This window comes from Megalopta genalis, unplaced genomic scaffold (assembly GCF_051020955.1).
Source record: "Megalopta genalis isolate 19385.01 unplaced genomic scaffold, iyMegGena1_principal scaffold0155, whole genome shotgun sequence".
Classification (NCBI taxonomy): Eukaryota; Metazoa; Arthropoda; class Insecta; order Hymenoptera; family Halictidae; genus Megalopta; species Megalopta genalis.
The window spans coordinates 307,501-312,500 of NW_027476224.1; the positions used below are offsets into that span (position 1 = coordinate 307,501).

At 53.2% G+C, this 5,000-nt stretch overlaps 1 pseudogene; it reads left to right on the forward strand.

The window, feature by feature from the left end:
* Positions 1-5,000, forward strand: part of LOC143262596 (large subunit ribosomal RNA) — a 10,443-nt pseudogene that overhangs the window by 1,874 nt on the left and 3,569 nt on the right.

Below are 5,000 nucleotides of genomic sequence, written 5' to 3' on the forward strand. Positions count from 1 at the left end.
AGATCTTGGTGGTAGTAGCAAATACTCCAGCGAGGCCCTGGAGGACTGACGTGGAGAAGGGTTTCGTGTGAACAGCCGTTGCACACGAGTCAGTCGATCCTAAGCCCTAAGAGAAATCCTATGTAGATGAGGTGTCCTAAGACGTTAAACACTTGTAAAAAAAACGCAGCTATTTTATTATTTTTTTTATTATTATATAAATCGCAGCATATTTTGTTATTATATACATGCACAAAAAACACCCATTGGGCGAAAGGGAATCCGGTTTCTATTCCGGAACCCGGCAGCGGAACCGCATACCATTCGGGCCCTCGTAAGAGTGTTCGTCGGGGTAACCCAAAATGACCTGGAGACGCCGTCGGGAGATCCGGGGAGAGTTTTCTTTTCTGTATAAGCGTTCGAGTTCCCTGGAAACCTCTAGCAGGGAGATAGGGTTTGGAACGCGAAGAGCACCGCAGTTGCGGCGGTGTCCGGATCATCCCCTCGGACCTTGAAAATCCAGGAGAGGGCCACGTGGAGGTGTCGCGCCGGTTCGTACCCATATCCGCAGCAGGTCTCCAAGGTAAAGAGCCTCTAGTCGATAGATTAATGTAGGTAAGGGAAGTCGGCAAATTGGATCCGTAACTTCGGGATAAGGATTGGCTCTGAGGAGCGGGGCGTGTCGGGCTTGGTCGGGAAGCGGGTCTGGCTGACGTGCCGGGCCTGGGCGAGGTGAACGGCTCTCGTGGCTGGGATCCGAGCTCGGTCCCGTGCCTTGGCCTCCCGCGGGACGGTGATGCGTAATATAGACCTCTTGTTAGGTCCATTAGCCTCTCCCGTCCTAGTCGCACAGGTACCTCCTCGTGGTTCCCGACGGTAACGTGATGTATTGTTTGGACCTGTCCATTCAGTGCATTGCGGCTAAATTCTGTGCGACACGACGTGCTGCCTAGCAGTAATGAGCCGCTGTAAGGGTGCAGCCCACCCAAATGGCCTGCCTTCGCGCTAATGTGGCGGCGGCTCTAGTCACTTTGAGGGAGGCATGTTATGGGTCATGGGGTTGCCACCCCCATGGCTCTATTGTCGTAGGCCCGAAGAATCACAAGAAAGATTATGGGTCAAGTGACCCATTGTCGGCGGGCCCTCGGGCCACTCGGATCGCCGACCCTACGACAGCGGCCACAGTGAGTCGGAGTGTCTGTCCGACGACCTCCAGAAATAAACCCAACCAGTCCAGTAACGACGCACAACATCTTGCGTCACGGGGGGCACTACATCCATGTCCCCATTGTTCGCGATCCTTTCCCACTTCCATCGGGTTAGGGGTCCATGTGAGGAGAGCTCATCCAGACGAGGCCAACCAACGAGTGCAGGTGGCCGTAAAGAAGGTTAGGTGGACTCAGGAAGAGACTGAGATGGTGGCGGCGGCTGAGGCGCTTGCGAGTGTGCAGGGCAACGTCAAATTTATGAATGAACATCTACTGACGGTCTTCGACAATAAATTCAGTCTTGATCGACTGAAGGGCCTCAGAAAGAAATTGACGTATAAAGCTCTTGTTACACAGAAGATCGGTGTATGCCGCGAGCGTGGACCTGCCGTTGAGTCTCAGTCTTCAACCTCCAGTGTCACTCAACATCACGACACAAGTCATCGACGGGCGGATTCGCCTACTCCTGTTCAGGAGCACTCTGCGTCGGCACAGCAACATCAGTGCCAATATATTGACGCTATCTGTAAGCTGATTGATCCGGCCGAAAGGGTGAAATCCCATGAAGCGGAAGAACTCGTAAGTCTTGCGAGAACGGTTCTTAATCGAGAACCAATAACACCGAGTGCTTGTTGTCGATGGCTTCAAAGAGTCTTTCCGACGCCTTCTGCGAAAGTAAAGGAGCGGAGAACACCACTGCTCCGGCCACCTAAAGCTGCACCTGCCGGGCCCGTGCCGAGGTGGAGACTGAGGAGAAGGGAGTATGCGGCCATGCAGGAACTCTGGAAGAAGGACATGTCTCGCGCGGCCAAGCTTGTACTGGATGGCCCGGTGCAGGCTCAAACGCCAACCGTTGGCGAGATGGTGGAGTACTGGACACCTATGCTCACCAGTCCTTCTGTCCCCATTGAACACCTTCATCCAGTTCAGGAAAGGGAGGACCTGCATTGGATCGCTGAGCCGGTTCGTGGCCATGAGATCCAGGCCAATGAGATCCCGCTCTCCTCGGCATCGGGTCTCGATAACATCTCGAGCAGGCAATGGAGGAGTGTGCCAGTAGTTCTAAGAACCTTATTTTATAATGTCATCCTTGCGGTAGGGGCATTTCCATCTGAGCTCCTCATCAGCAGGACGGTATTTATCCCTAAGAAGGACGGAAGCTCAACACCATCCGAGTTCCGTCCTATAAGTGTGGCTTCGGTCGTCGTTCGTCAGCTGCATAAAATCTTGGCGATGAGATTGGCAAAAGCCGGTCTCATCGATGAGCGGCAACGAGGAGTGCACGATGGCTGTGCTGAGAACGTGCTTGTACTATCAACTGCCCTTCGTGACGCACGGAGCTGCTTAAAGCAGCTTCACGTTGTGTCCTTAGATGTGGCCAAGGCGTTTGACAGCGTTAGTCACCATGCCATAACATCGGCACTAAGGGGATTGGGACTCCCGGAGCTCTTTGTGAGGTACATAACAGCGACGTACCGTAATAGCCGAACCGTGCTTCAGGTCCGTGGAGAGACATCGGATCCGATCCGGGTAGCGAGGGGTGTGCGGCAGGGCGATCCCTTGTCGTCCCTGCTATTCTCGATCGTCATGGACCGGGTGATAGGGGTGTTACCCGAGGAGGTCGGCTATGTTATCAGGGAGCAAAGGGTCAATATACTGGCGTATGCGGATGACCTGATCTTGTTCGCGTCCTCCGTTTCAGGAATGCAGGGCATGCTTCGAACGGCTGAGGAAGAGGCACGAAAGTACGGGTTGGAATTCAACTCCGATAAATGTCTGGCTATGTCCATCCAGATCGCTGGTAAAGAAAAGAAGTACAAGATACTCTCCGCCAGCAAATTTGAGGTCAACGGTCGGTCTATAAAACAACTGGGACCTACCGAGGGCTTCCGATATCTGGGCATTAAGATCTCGCCAATGGGTATTGAAAAACCTGGGGGCAAGCTAGACAGAGAGTTGGCCAATATCACCAAGGCGCCACTCAAGCCTCAACAGCGCCTCAAGATCTTGCGCTGTTTCCTCATTCCGCGTTTTTATCACCAGCTGGTTTTGACAAGATGCCCACTTAAAATCTTGAAGGCATTAGATAAACAGACGCGGCTGGCCGTTCGAAGGTGGTTGCGTCTGCCCAAAGATGTACCACTTGGGTATTTCCACGCCAGTTGCAAGGAGGGTGGACTTGGCATCCCCGCGTTTCGAACATCGATACCGGGTATGATGCACGCCAGGTTAACATCAATGGCGAGGTCCTCCTGTGCGGCTGCAAGAGATGCCTCCCAACATCCGGCGGTTGTGGCAGCGGTTCGACGGGCGGAGAGTGCTCTGACTATCCAAGGTCGGGCGCTTTTCCAACCTGAGGATCGTGCCAAATACTGGGCATCTTTACTCCATCAGTCTAACGATGGAGGAGAATTGCGTGAGGCTGCTAAAGTCATCGATAGCAGCTCTTGGGTTGACGCCTGTTCTGCGGGGATCCCCGGCAGGGATTACGTGCAATATCATCATGTACGTATTAACGCCCTGCCCACCAGAGTAAGAACATCAAGAGGCCGTCGTGGGAATGGGGCTCCTGTGTTGTGTCGTGCTGGGTGCGCCGTAACGGAGACGGCGGCACACATAGTGCAGGGATGTCACCGGACTCATGGGGGTCGAATACTCAGACACGATGCCATATGCCGAATCGTAGCATTTGGTCTGAGGCAGAGTGGGTGGAGGGTTAGGGAGAATCCGCATTATGTCCTGCAGTCGGGTCTGCAGAAGCCTGATTTGGTGGCCTTTAAGGATGGAGCTGTCAGGGTCATCGACAGCCAGGTCGTTAGCGGTGCGACGTCGCTTAATGATGCACATGCGAGGAAAGTCGCTAAATACGACACCCCGCTGTTAAGGCATCGCGTCGCCCAGGAATTTGGGGTTTTGGCGGAAGCTGTTAGAGTGACGTCGGTCACCATCTCCTGGCGCGGCGTGTGGGCATCGCTCTCGGCTGAATCGATCTCCGCACTAGGACTCAAAGGGCTCTTAAGATCAATAACTACGAGGGCCCTTCAGGGATCGCACACGAACTGGACAAGATGGAATAAGATGACAAACAACATCTGTCATCCGGGTAATAGGGAGGGCGTTGGGTGATCGCCCGATTCACGGCCACTGTAATGGGCAACCTGGGCCCCAACATCGCAAATTCGGCACCAGGAAATAAAGCCGTCCTCCGCCATAACATCTAGGCGTGAGAAGAGAGAGGTTTTTAGTGGGTATAAGGAATCCCACACTACCACGTCGAAGAATTCCGTGGTGTCTATAAAAGATTTTCCTCTCTTTAAAAAAAAAAAAAAAAAAAAAAAAAAAAAAAAAAAAAAAAAAAATAGCCAAATGCCTCGTCATCTAATTAGTGACGCGCATGAATGGATTAACGAGATTCCCATCTGTCCCTATCTACTGGCGGTGGCGGTCTGTGGCCACCCAGGGCGGGAGATAACCCCCGAACTAGCCCTCGCGTAGGAGGGTTGATCGGCCGAGTCGATGGGTGTATCGGCGATGAAGGCATTAGAGACCGTCAGTGCGTCGTACATGTAGTACTTCGCATAATGGCGAGGCCCTGATTTAGCATACGGGCTGTGGCGTGTTCTTTGTACAGCACTGTATGTGCTGTATGACTTCCGACTGGGGAACTGTTGTCACTCGTGGCATCAGTTCCCCAGTTTACGTTAAACGGTTTTTCAGACCGTTTTTCGTGGGCGGAACACGCCACTAGACAACACTCCGCTGGGCTCAGGAATACATGGGATGCAATCAATCCCCTGGGCAACCCAGGCCGCA